Source organism: Bos javanicus, chromosome 5 (assembly GCF_032452875.1).
Source record: "Bos javanicus breed banteng chromosome 5, ARS-OSU_banteng_1.0, whole genome shotgun sequence".
Taxonomy (NCBI): Eukaryota; Metazoa; Chordata; class Mammalia; order Artiodactyla; family Bovidae; genus Bos; species Bos javanicus.
In genome coordinates, this window is record NC_083872.1 from 58,988,569 (window position 1) to 59,002,432 (window position 13,864).

At 36.3% G+C, this 13,864-nt stretch overlaps 1 pseudogene; it reads right to left on the reverse strand.

The window, feature by feature from the left end:
- Nucleotides 1-241: 241 nt before the first annotated feature.
- On the reverse strand, nucleotides 242-10,925 carry LOC133248701 (olfactory receptor 6C65-like; annotated as a pseudogene).
- Between the last annotated feature and the right edge of the window lie 2,939 nt (nucleotides 10,926-13,864).

The window sequence follows — 13,864 nt, forward strand, 5'->3', positions numbered from 1 at the left end:
CATTGAATACAAACTAATGTGCTCAATTAAGATAAATCAAAAGAAAAGTAGTAGTCTAATGCTTCATGGAGAAATGACTATTCTCCCTGTCTTTCCATAAATCTCTCTATTCTTCCATAAAACCCTTCATGTTTCAGGAGCTAAATAGCTAATGGAACAGTTATCTCATATTTTCCTTCACCGTTTGTCCCAAATATGGAATCCTGAACATATCCTACCAGCTATCTTAGCAGCAATATTTTCATGTGAAAGCTAAAAAGGAAAAACATTTGAAAAATCTTTTGTAATAAGCTCTTCTGATAATTCACAGAAGGCCATTTCCATTTATTTTTCTTAGGAAAAAAGTAAACCTAGAAAATTTAAAGTGTTTTGTTACAGAACTATATATTTTTTTGGCTTCAGAAATATTCTTTGAGATAAATCCTTAATGACTTCTGGGAAAATAATAATAGGGCACTGATGAATCATGCACAAGATTAGCTTTGGTGAGTATATTTAATTGATATTATGGGACCTGTGTCCCAGGAGAAGGTTGAGAAAATTATCCAGCAGGGTGATGGTCAAGTATTTGGTGAGGTGGGAAGTGTAGTGAAAATAAACCAACATTTCCTGATCATATTTTTATGATGGCTATATCCTTCACACTGTATGGTATATGTTTAAAATATGAAAGCAAAACAGACAGAAGACTATTAATGAAGAAAGACATGATCTCATCGTGTATAAAATAACTTTAAAATTATTAAATCTTTTGAGTTGCATCATTTCAGCTATATTTCCTTAAGAAGTACTTCTACTTTCATGAATTGAGCTAAATAACTAGTATACACCAAAATTAGAAACAACCGAAATTTCACCTTTATGTTTCTGTATTATTTCCAATGTATTGGCATAGAATCCAAGATACACTTTAATGTGTACCAAAACTGCTCTTACTAATGAGCAAATGAGGCACAGTTCATTCCACAGTGAGTAAATACAAGGCAGAAAAAGATAACTTCTTCAAAATAGCATCTTGTTGTTGAATATATCATATAAATGAAAACTAAGATACTTAAATTACTTTTGTGTACCCAATTATGATACTTCAAAGCAGAGGCTTAACTAATAGTTGATTTATTAGATATTTTATCACCACTGTAAGTATAAATTTAATTATAAAAACACAAAATGATATTTTTCCATTTTAAAGAATTTGTCTTCATGTGATATATACATTACTTCAAGCACTTGATAATTAATAGGAAATCTTCATTTTAGCCAATAGTTAACCATTGGCTTTGGGCTCCCCTGGTGGCTCAGGGTAAAGACTATTCCTGCCAATGTAGGAAGCGTGGGTTCAGTCCCTGGGTTAGCTTCGAACCCTGAGTCAGGTTTTCCACATTTGATTTTTTTTTAATTTCAATTTTTAATTAAACTTCACATTTAATTTCAATATTTCCATTCCTTCTAATTAAATGGTGTGAGATACTTACAGTGATTGAAAACGGTAAAGGTGTGTGATTTATCTTTGAATTTCCCTCATTTGTATACCAATAATTGTGTTCTCTGATCCTTATACATGTATGTTAAATAGGTGTGTAAGCATCTTGCACTGATTTTCAGTAATTTCATGGACTAAGCTTTTTATGATTACCTACTTCTGACTATTTAATGTTAAAATTTTTCTGATGTTATGATATGGAAAAACAAAGGTCACTGCATGTGATGTAAAAGCAGTTATCCCTAATATTTAGCAATAATGATTTCATTAATAATTAATATTTAATAATTAGTCATAATTTCTGTTGACATCACTCACTGAAAGAAATCACCCACCAAACACCTGCAGTCTCTCACAACTCCAGTTTATTGCCTAACAAGAAGAGTATAACTTGGAAAAATATAGATAAATAGTTCTGATGAAGCAGAGCTGCAAGAAAGTGATATGGACAACTTAATCTATTTTCACAGTAGAGGATAATTTTTTTTTAAATCTTTTTAACAAAACTTATTTATATTTATTTAACTTATTTATTTTTAATTTTTATTTTATATTGGAGTATAATTGATTAACACTGTTCTGTTAGTTTCAGGTGTACATCACAGTGAATCAATTATACATATACATGAATCTATTCTTTTTCAAAATTATTTTCCTATTTAGGTTACTACAGAATAGTGAGCAGAGTTCACTGTGGTACACAGTAGGTCTTTGGTGGTTATCTCCTTTAAATATAGCAGTGTGTACATGTCCATCCCAAACACTCTCTGCAATCCGTTTTTTTCCCTTTACAGATTTGAATAGCTGACTCAATAGAAAAGGAAATAAAAGTAGGGAGGAGACAGAGTCCTTTGGTATAAATAATCATAAAGCATGGTTTTCTAAGTCTTGAATTTAGGTTCCATTCATTAACTGTGGGTTATTGTGAATTTTATTTTGAATCATTTATTCCTCATGTAGGACTTGAATAGCTATCTAGAGCTTTCTAATTGTCTTTTGAAATTAAAGACCAATATTAAAATCACATCTCAGACTCTTCCTATGTTTGCCAACTGTGGAATACATGATACATAGAGCTGGGGAACATTATAAGGGGAAAAAAGTAACAAATACAGAGAAATACTTTTGGAAGTAGAAAAGTGAAATATAAAAGGAGCTATAAAATAACTGTGAAATCTTTGACCACTCTATTTAATTTGAATTGTGTCCTCCTTTCCTTACAGCATATCAATTTTGTTCATATTATTTTCACTTACTACAATACAAAATAATTTAAATTTCAATTATGTTGACTGTTTGAAGTCTGTTCCTGCACTAGAAATAAACTCTGCAATATCAAGAGGTTTTGTGTGCTTTGTTCCCTTCTGTATATCAACCATCTGAAACAGTGGTTTGTGTTTATGTGTTGTTTATTTGTGGTTTCAGTTACAGATTTCATAATGATTAACCCACTCCAGTGTTCTTGCCTGGAGAATCCCAGGGACGGCAGAGCCTGGTGGGCTGCCGTCCATGGGGTCACACAGAGTCGGACACGACTGAAGCAACTTAGCAGCAGCAGTGCTTGATTGATAATAAAATTTTTTTTGTTGTTGAAGACAAGTCCTTCAGGACTTGTTTTACCTACTGGTTTCTTAAGGTGTATGTAAAGGGATTCAGCATGGGAGCAACAGAGGTATTAAGTACTGCTGCTGCTGCTGCTACTGCTAAGTCGCTTCAGTCGTGTCCGGCTCTGTGTGATCCCATAGATGGCAGCCCACCAGGCTTCCCCGTCCCTGGGATTCTCCAGGTAAGAACATTGGAGTGGTTGCCATTTCCTTCTCCAATGCATGAAAGTGAAAAGTGAAAGTGAAATCGCTCAGTCCTGTCCGACCCTCAGCGACCCCATGGATTGCAGCCCACCAGGCTCCTCCATCCATGGGATTCTCCAGGCAGGAGTACTGGAATGGGGTGCCATTGCCTTCTCCGATGAAAATACAATTCCTGTGAGAAACAGAAACCACAATCATATGAGCAAGTAGAGAAGGCCTTTTTCTTTGCTGGGCAGAAGGTATCTTCAGAATTGTTTTAAGGATGTGTAAAAGAGAATCACCAAGGCTAAAGTTACCATGAGTGTGAATGCTGCTAAGAAAAATGCCATAAGTTCTAGAAACTCTGTGTCTGTGCAAGCAATCAGTAGCATAGGAGAAGAGTCACAAGTGAAGTGATCAATGATGTTGGAATCACAGAAATCCAGCTGGAAGCCCATAATCAGGGTCGGGTAGAGGAGGGAAGATAATTAAGAAACCAGCCAGCCAGGAGCTGATTACAAGCTGATTACAAGCTAGTTGCAGACTCTGTTACTCATGATGGTTGTGTAATGTATAGGTTTGCTGATAGCCACATAACAATCATAGGACATCACCTCCAGAAGGAAAAACTCTGGAGGCCAGAATTGAAAAACAAACAAACAAACAAAAAACAACACTTGTGTCATGCAAGCATTATAGGAAATGATTGTGTCTCCTGTAGCAGGGCTGCTCAGAAACCTAGGAATACAGACTGTGGTGAATGAAATTTCTAAGAAAGAGAAATTCCTAAGGAAGAAATACACAGGTATCTTCAAACAGACACTGAATAGTTTTAACATGATGATGTTCATGTTTCCATTACACTCAGTAAGTAGGTGAACAACATAAAGAAGAATATTGCAACTTGTACCTCTGAGCCATCTTTAAGCCCCAGAAAAATGAATTCTCTGATTAATGCTTTATTTGGCATGACTAAACTCTGAATCCTGCAGGTCTGTAGGTAAAAAAAGAGAGGATATCAACTCCTTATATGATTTCAAATACATTTATAGTGCTTTTATCTTGTACAAAGAACAATAAAACACACATTATTAGGAAGTGACAAAACTTTATCCATCAGAATAAAGCAAAAGCACTCAATGTGTCAGCAAATTTGGAAAACTCAGCAGTGGCCACAGGACTGGAAAAGGTCAGGTTTTATTCCAATCCCAAAAAAAGGAAATGCCAAAGAATGCTCAAACTACCACACAATTGCACTCATCTCACACGCTAGTAAAGTAATGCTCAAAATTCTCCAAGACAGGCTTCAACAATATGTGAACCGTGAACTTACAGATGTTCAAGCTGGTTTTAGAAAAGGCAGAGGAACCAGAGATCAAATTACCAGCATCCACTGGATCATGGAAAAAGCAAGAGAGTTCCAGAAAAACATCTATTTCTGCTTTATTGACTATGTCAAAGCCTTTGATTGTGTGGATCACAATAAACTGTGGAAAATTCTGAAAGAGATGGGAATACCAGACCACCTGAGCAGCCTCTTGAGAAACCTATATGCAGGTCAGGAAGCAACAGTTAGAACTGGACATGGAACAACAGACTGGTTCCAAATAGGAAAAGGAGTACGTCAAGGCTGTATATTGTCACCCTGCTTATTTAACTTATATGCAGAGTACATTATGAGAAATGCTGGACTGGATGAAACACAAGCTGGAATCAAGATTGCCGGGAGAAATATCAATAGCCTCAGATGCGCAGATAAACACCACCCTTATGGCAGAAAGTGAAGATGAACTGAAAAGCCTTTTGATGAAAGTGAAAGTGGAGAGTGAAAAAGTTGGCTTAAAGCTCAACATTCAGTAAATGAAGATCATGGCATCTGGTCCCATCACTGCATGGCAAATAGATGGGGAAACAGTGGAAACAATGACTGACTTTATTTTTTTGGGCTCCAAAATCACTGGAGATGGTGATTGCAGCCATGAAATTAAAAGATTGGAGCCTATATACAAAGTGAAGTAAGCCAGAAAGTAAAACACCGATACAGTATACTAACGCATATATATGGAATTTAGAAAGGTGGTAACAATAACCCTGTATACAAGACAGCAAAAGAGACACTGATGTATAGAACAGTCTTTTGGACTCTGTGGGAGGGGGAGAGGGTGGGATGATTTGGAAGAATGGCATTGAAATATGTATAATATCATATATGAAACGAGTCGCCAGTCCAGGTTTGATGCACGATACTGAAAGCTTGGGGCTGGTGAACTGGGATGACCCAAAGGGATGGTATGGGGAGGGATGAGGGAGGAGGGTTCAGGATGGGGAACACAAGTATACCTGTGGCAGATTCATTTTGATATATGGCAAAACCAATACAATATTGTAAAGTTAAATAAAATAAAATTAAAAAAAGAAAAAAAAAGAAGATTAAAATAAATAAATAAATAAATAAATAAAAGATGCTTACTCCATGGAAGGAAAGTTATGACCAACCTAGATAGCATATTCAAAAGCAGAGACATTACTTTGCCAACAAAGGTCCATCTAATCAAGGCTATAGTTTTTCCAGTAGTCATGTATGGATGTGAGAGTTGAACTATGAAGAAAGTTGAGCGCCGAAGAATTGATGCTTTTGAACTGTGGTGTTGAAGACTCTTGAGAGTCCCTTGGACTGCAAGGAGATTCAACCAGTCCATTCTAAAGGAGATCATCGCTGGGTGTTCTTTGGAAGGAATGACGCTAAAGCTGAAACTCCAGTACTTTGGCCACCTCATGCGAAGCGTTGACTCATTGGAAAAGACTCTGATGCTAGGAGGGATTGGGGGCAGAAGGAGAAGGGGACGACAGAGCAAGAGATGGCTGGATGGCATCACCGACTTGATGGACATGAGTTTGAGTGAATTCCGTGAGTTGGTGATGGACAGGGAGGCTTGGCATGCTGCAATTCATTGGGTCACAAAGAGTCGGACACGACTGAGCGACTGAACTGAACTGAATGCAAATTCATATTATGAAACATGTATAATATTATGTATGAAACAAGTCACCAGTCCAGGTTCGATGCACGATATTGGATGCTTGGGGCTGGTGCACTGGGACGACCCAGAGGGAGGGAATCGGGAGGGAGGAGGGAGGAGGGTTCAGGATGGGGAACACAGATATACCTGTGATGGATTCATTTCGATATTTGGCAAAACTAATACAATATTGTAAAGTTTAAAAATAAAATTTAAAAAAATTCGTATTAGAATTTGTCTAGTGGGGAAAAAAGTTAATCTGTGTTTAAAAACCTTAAATTTTTATCTCAGCTTTTGATAATTCCCTGCTGTATAGTTTTGATTACTTATTAACATACAGAAAGTCATTTTTCACAGTCATAAGAACAAGTCATAATGATAAATACTTGGCGTACTTCACTAGGAAGTAGGTCATTGGGAAGATTAAACAAGTTACTGAGTATATAGTATTTCTGAAAACATAATGTGCATAAAATTCTACATGCTAATTTTTCTATTCAAAAATTTATTTTTGTTTTGGAATGCATTCTTTTTCTAAATAAGTTGTGGTCTAGTCATAGTAAAAAGTTAAAGAGAAAATATTATTTATGAGCAATTCATTGAAATCAATTCTATTCTGCCTTTATGCAAAATTAATTCTATTCACTCCTTTTTAACTAAAGGTAATGCAAGCACAATCTTAGCTTCTTGTTAGCCCAGTGTTAGCCCATAAACAAAGTTACAGGGTAAAATTTCCTGTTGGACTTCTTAAATAAAGTCAATCACTAAACAATGAAAGAGATCATATTGTTTCCTATAAAAGATTATATACTTATTTCAGAAAGTTATTGCATGACAACCTTTATCAAGTTCTGCTTTCAAAAATAGTAATTTGATAGCTGTATTGTTTATTAAACTAGTTATGAAGGATGCAATAGGGAAAGAAACTATATTAAAAGGAAGATAGTAACATCAATGATAACAGTAATTAATCATATAACAAAATATAATGAATTTTACTATTAGTGTTATTATCAATATTATTCATATTATAACAAAGATATAAACAGCCTTTTACTCTGTGCCCAAAATGCTTTTCCTTGGTCCTTTTAAGGGACTCATTATGCAGATGAGGGAATTGACTGAAAAAATACTACCTGACTCCCTCCTCAGGCAAGTGTGATACATTTATGAGTTCAGCTCTGACAAGTTTACAAAGCTATAGGCAGAGAAAATAATGCAAGAATTGACAGAGTGCCTTCATGCTGCATTTTAAAGAGAGTAATTTTTAGAGATATATGATTTCAAAAAGATAATTAATGATGTAGATAAAGAAAAAATGCACTCACCTTTATGATAGTCAATGGAACCGAGTCATGGTTTAAACCTGAATATTTTTCTGATTATCTACAATAAGAGAAACATGATGTTTTAGGTAGAAAAGATTTCCTTCACTTTGACATATTTTATAAAATGAATTCACATTTGTGCACTCATGATTAAAAATTTAAATCTTTGGTTTGGATTTTCCTAGTCATAAACCAACCATTTCTCAAATACCCAATCTGTGAGGATGAAAAAATCCAGTCCGCAAACGTCCAAAAATTTTTTTTTTGTAATTTAAGTGTCATGGGTTTTATGACTTTTCTGATATTGCTCAGTGATATAGGTTTTCCAAAATGCTTTTCTCCAAAATAAACTGACCCATTTAATATATTTTGAGTGTACTGTTACAGATGAGGGTTTTTTTTTTTTTTTTTGAGGGAAATATAAAGAAAACTTCTCTGAGGAAGAAAAACCAGTGCATCTACAATGCAGTTTATTTTAGCTACAATTTTTAATAAGATTCCTTCAGGAGCCATTAGGTATTGAATGACTATAGAATTCTATCTGTAATACTGGAGTTTGCATGGAAAAAAAGGAAAGACTGATGAAAAAATTATTTCTTGGTTATTTTTCAAATATTTTTTCTGACCATTGTTTTAAAAGAAGAGAGACTCTCATTGACTCTCTTGCAACTTTTTGTGAGGAAAATGAAAATAGGGTAAAAATTTATTTGGAGCCTAAAAGAAATACCTTACCTATGTGGTTATATAGTACAAACGATGGTGAAAAGGTGTTTTTTGTTTTTGTTTGTCCTTTCTTTTTTAAATACAGCTGATGTTCTCTTTGGAAAAGGTCATACATTTTTAATGAGAGATTTAATAAAGTATTACAGATTTCTTCAAGTAAATATTTTGTATACTTGGATTTAGAAAGGAACAGATAAAATGTGTCACCAAAGATTGGGTGTTTTAAACTTTAATTTTAGTTAAAATTAATTAACATAATGGTTTCTAGACTTCAATTAATGGTGTCATAGGGATGGCAGTCCACATGGTCTATGCTCTACCAAGCTAAAATAATAGCTGTTTACTTTGCACGATAGGGAGTATTTGTAGGACTGAATGCAATGATTATGGTAAATAGGGCTCTATTATCAGGCAGAGGCAAAGAAAGATAACACCTAATAGCATGATTCGATCTGGAGGAGTTCAGTTCAGTTCAGTCACTCAGTCCTGTCTGACTCTGCGACCCCATGGACTGCAGCACGCCAGGCTTCCCTGTACATCACCAACTCTTGAGTTTATTCAAACTCATGTCCATTGAGCCGGGGATGCCATCCAATAATTTCATCCTCTGTCGCCCCTTCTTCTCCCGCCTTCAGTCTTCCCCAGGATCAGGGTCTTTTCAAATGAGTCAGCTCTTCACATCAGGTGGCCAAAGTATTGGAGTTTCAGCTTCAGTTCAGTTCAGTTCAGTCGCTCAGTTGTGTCTGACTCTTTGTGACCGCATGAATCGCAGCATGCCAGGCCTCCCTGTCCATCACCAACTCCGGGAGTTCACTCAGACTCATATCCATCGAGTCAGTGAAGCCATCCAGCCATCTCATCCTCTGTTGTCCCCTTCTCCTCCTGACCCCAACCCCTCCCAGCATCGGTCTTTTCCAATGAGTCAACTCTTCACATGAAGTGGCCAAAGTACTGGAGTTTCAGCTTCAACATCAGTCATTCCAATGAACACTCAGGACTGATCTCCTTTAGGATGGACTGGTTGGATCTCCTTGCAGTCTAAGGGACTCTTTCTTCCAAGGAGCAAGTGTCTTTTAATTTCATGGATGCAGTCACCATCTGCAGTGATTTCGGAGCCCAAAAGATAAAGTCTGCCACAGTTTCCACTGTTTCCCCATCTATTTCCCATGAAGTGATGTGACCAGATGCCATGATCTTAGTTTTCTGAATGTTGAGCTTTAAGCCAACTTTTTCACTCTTCACTTTCACTTTCATCAAGAGGCTTTTGAGTTCCTCTTCACTTTCTGCCATAAGGGTGATGTCATCTGCCTACCTGAGGTTATTGATATTTCTCCCAGCAATCTTGATTCCAGCTTGTGCTTCATCCAGCCCAGCATTTCTCTTGATGTACTCCGCATATAAGATAAATAATCACGATGACAATATACAGCTTTGACGTACTCCTTTTCCTACTTGGAACCAGTCTGTTGTTCAATGTACAGTTCCAGCTGTTGCTTCCTGACCTGCATATAGATTTCTCAAGAGGCAGGTCAGGTGGTCTGGTATTCCCATCTATTGAAGAACTTTCCACAGTTTATTGTGATCCACACAGTCAAAGGCTTTGACATAGTCAATAAAGCAGAAATAGACGTTTTTCTGGAACTCTTTTGCTTTTTTGAAGATCCAGCAGACGTTGGCAATTTGATCTCTGGTTCCTCTGCCTTCTCTAAATCCACCTTTAACATCTGGAAGTTCACAGTTCACATATTCCTGAAGCTTGGCTTGTAGAATTTTGAGCAGTACTTTACTAGCATGTGAGATGAGTGCAACTGTGTGGTAGTTTGAGCATCCTTTGCATTGCCTTTCTTAGGGATTGGAATGAAAACTGACCTTTTCCAGTCCCATGGCCACTGCTGAGTTTTCCAAATGTACTGGCATATTGAGTGCAGCACTTTCACAGAATTATCTTTTAGGATTTTAAATAGCTCAACTGGAGTTCCATCACCTCCACTAGCTTTGTTCGTGGTGATGCTTCCTAAGGCCCACTTGACTTCACATTCCAGGATTTCTGGCTCTAGATAACACCATCGTGATTATTCAAGTAGTGAAAATCTTTTTTGTACAGTTCTTCTGTGTATTCTTGCCACCTCTTCATAATATCTTCTGATTCTGTTAGCAAGGAGAGATAAAAAAAGCCTGCTATTCATTATTGTTGTGTAATGCAATGGCTTATAGATAACCACATAATGATCATAGGGCATGACGGTCAAAAGAAAAACTTCTGTTGAACCAAGGAATATGAGAAAATGTCCTGGTCCATGCAAGAATTATACGAAATGGTCATATCCGCTGTTACAATGCTGACCATAAATCTAGGAATACAAACTGTAGTGAATGAGATTTCTAAGAAAGTGAAATTCCTAAGGAATAAATACATGGGTGTTTTGGGGTGTGAGTTTAGCAGAGTAAGTGTGATAACTGTCATGTTTTCAGTCGCTCTCAGTATATATGTGCAAAATAGAAACAGAAAAGTGAAAACATTTAGCTCTGGATCATCTGTTAATCCCAGAAGTATGAACTCTTTGGCAGAGGTGGGATTTCTCATTTCTTATTGCTTACTTCTTCCTGGTCTGTAAATACAAACAAGAAACATGATTTAGTGAGTACAGGGTTTCTTTTTTCTAACCTTTGCTTGTTTAAGAAATGTATGATATAATGGATCAATAAATTAATCACTTAGTGTTACCACCACTTTTGAAACCAAGTTTAAGCCAGGACAAGAAAACTTTTTTATTTAGATCATTCTCCTTTTAATATTGAGTGAGTCACTTGATCTCTTCAAGAAAATTAGAGATACCAAGGGAACATTTCATGCAAAGATGGGCTCTATAAAGGGCAGAAATGGTATGGACCTGACAGAAGCAGAAAATATTAACAAGAGATGGCAAGAATACACAGAAGCACTGTACAAAAAGATCTTCACGACCCAGTTAATCACGATGGTGTGATCACTCATCTAGAGTCAGTCATCCTGGAATTTGAAGTCAAGTGGGCCTTAGGAGGCATCACTACAAACTAAGCTAGTGGAGGTTATGGAATTCCAATCCATCCTAAAGGAGATCAGACCTGGGTGTTCATTGGAGGGTCTGATGTTGAAGCTGAAAGTCCAATACTTTAGCCACCTGATGCGAAAAGCTGAGTCATTTGCAAAGACCCTGATGCTGGGAAAGATTGAGGGCAGGAAGAGAAGGGGATGACAGAGGATGAGATGGTTGGATGGCATCACTGACTCAATGGACATGAGTTTGGGTGGGCTCCGGGAGTTGGTGTTAGACAGGGAGGCCTGGCGTGATGCAGTCCATGGGGTCACAAAGAGTTGGACATGACTGAGCGACTGAACTGAACTGAGTCCCTTGAAAAGAGTAATAATCATGTTTGTATAAGAAAAATATGTTTATCACATATAGTTATCTATCTTTTCAGAGTTTGATCATATGGGTAAAAAAGTTCAGTAAAATACTATAAAATGTTTTAATATTTGTTCAATCACCACATGTATAATTTGAAATTTGTCTTTAAGAGTTATTTTCCATATTTTAAAATCTTAATATCATTCTGGCTATGTAATTAATATATTACCAAAAGATCAGAGCCATCAAAATTAATATGTATATACTCCTAAATAAACAAACTCAGAACTTGAGGATTTTCTTTTCTGAGTTAAACAATAATCTATTACTTTTAAGAATAGATTCTTCCAAGCAAAGTTAATTAATCTAAATATAAATTTATTAGAAAATGGGAAAAATAAATGAGGTGAGAAAAGAAAAATATACTTATAATTATATAAGCCCATGTGGTAGCAATTTGACTCTTCAAACCCAAGTAATCTGTTGCTTTGAGTGTCGGTGTGGAATCTTTACTTATGGAATATTTCATAGACTTCCCAACTTGTTTGTTTCTGCCTCTGATTTTTCTATGCAATAACATACTTACATAGTGCGTTGGTGGAATTTGGCAGTATTATCCTGGCTGTGTAGAGAGAGATGAACATATTGAAGGATAAATCCAGCAGAAAATTTATTTCTGAAGTTGATGAGGCCCTAAAAGATAAGTGACATAGTTCCGGGTACTGATAGAAGGTGTTACATCCAGAAGACAAGCAAAGAGTTCAAGAGGTCCCTCAGGAAAGGGTTGCTGACATGGTGGCAGAGGCTCTGTGGCAGCCCCACGCGGTCAATTCATGTGAGTCTGAAAGGATGAGACTCGGGTAATATTGCAAGATTTTTTATTGAGTAACAGTGTCTCTGATACTAGCTTGTTTAGGAGGAAAGCTAGAAGTGCTGGAAATGGGAGAGGGTAATAGCGAAACGAACCTTTGTCCTAAGTGTTTAACTGGTTGCACAGCAGAACTAGAGACCAAGCTTTCCTGGAATGTGGGTCAGACTCTCAAAAAACTAAATGGATACTAGAAAAAGGGAATGGAAAAGAAGTGGGATCAGAGCAGTACTTACTTTGGTGAAACAGGCAAATAAAGGGGATAAAGTTATGTGTTTTACTGGTTAATAAAGTGAAGCTGCTAGTTCCTAAGGAGAAAGCTCAAACTAATCTAGTAATATAATATCTTACTTGGCTCTCAGTAACCTTTGTGAAAGAAAGATAGTTTACATTTTTGTTTTACTTTGCTTACCTTCCAGGGCAAAGACTATATTGACTAAATAGTGCCTCCAAAACAAACAGATTGCTTTTTTTTTTTTCCTCAAAATAGTCACAGGGGATTGTTGCAGTGAAATAGAATTCAAATGTCTCTGGAGAGTGATGGTGTCATTAGTTCACCTTAAATTTAGCTGAATAATATAAATTAGGTGTTCATGGGGAATAATTTTTTTAAAAAAGAAAAGATGTCAGGGAACAACTGCAAAGAACAACAGCAAGGAATTAGCAATCTTTGAAATTTTGGATTTCATATTGTCCATGTTATTTTATTTTTCCTGAAATAAATGTTAGCTGAAGTGATATATTTCAATGAATGTAAACTTGTACAGAAGCAGAAAACAGCAAGAAGAAAGTGCTACCAGTAGATTCTATGTGCTATTCAAATGTTTTACTTTTTATAGAATTATTCAGACTCCTTTCCCATGGGTAATTTGTGTATTCCTTCTCACATATTAATGTGTTCAATTATTTATTTAGATCAGTATGGATGTGTGAATATTTATTTAATAGTTTGAATTATATCCAATGCTAATTTATTTTGTTGCTAGATTTTTTCCAGCTTCAGCCACTGGGAGCCCTCTCAATTGGCTACTGTCCTTTGACCTACTGCTATCATAGTGCTTTAAAAGGTCATTTCTTTATTTTCTGGCATTATACAATGCTTCAGGATCATCTTGTATATTCCTTACCATAGCCCTTTAGTCAGATATTTCTTCAATGATGCATGAATACTTTTATTGGAGAATGGTATTAGAAAGTGTTAGTCACTCAGTTGTGTCCAACTCTCTGCGACCGCATGACTGTAGCCCACCAGCCTCCTCTGTCCAT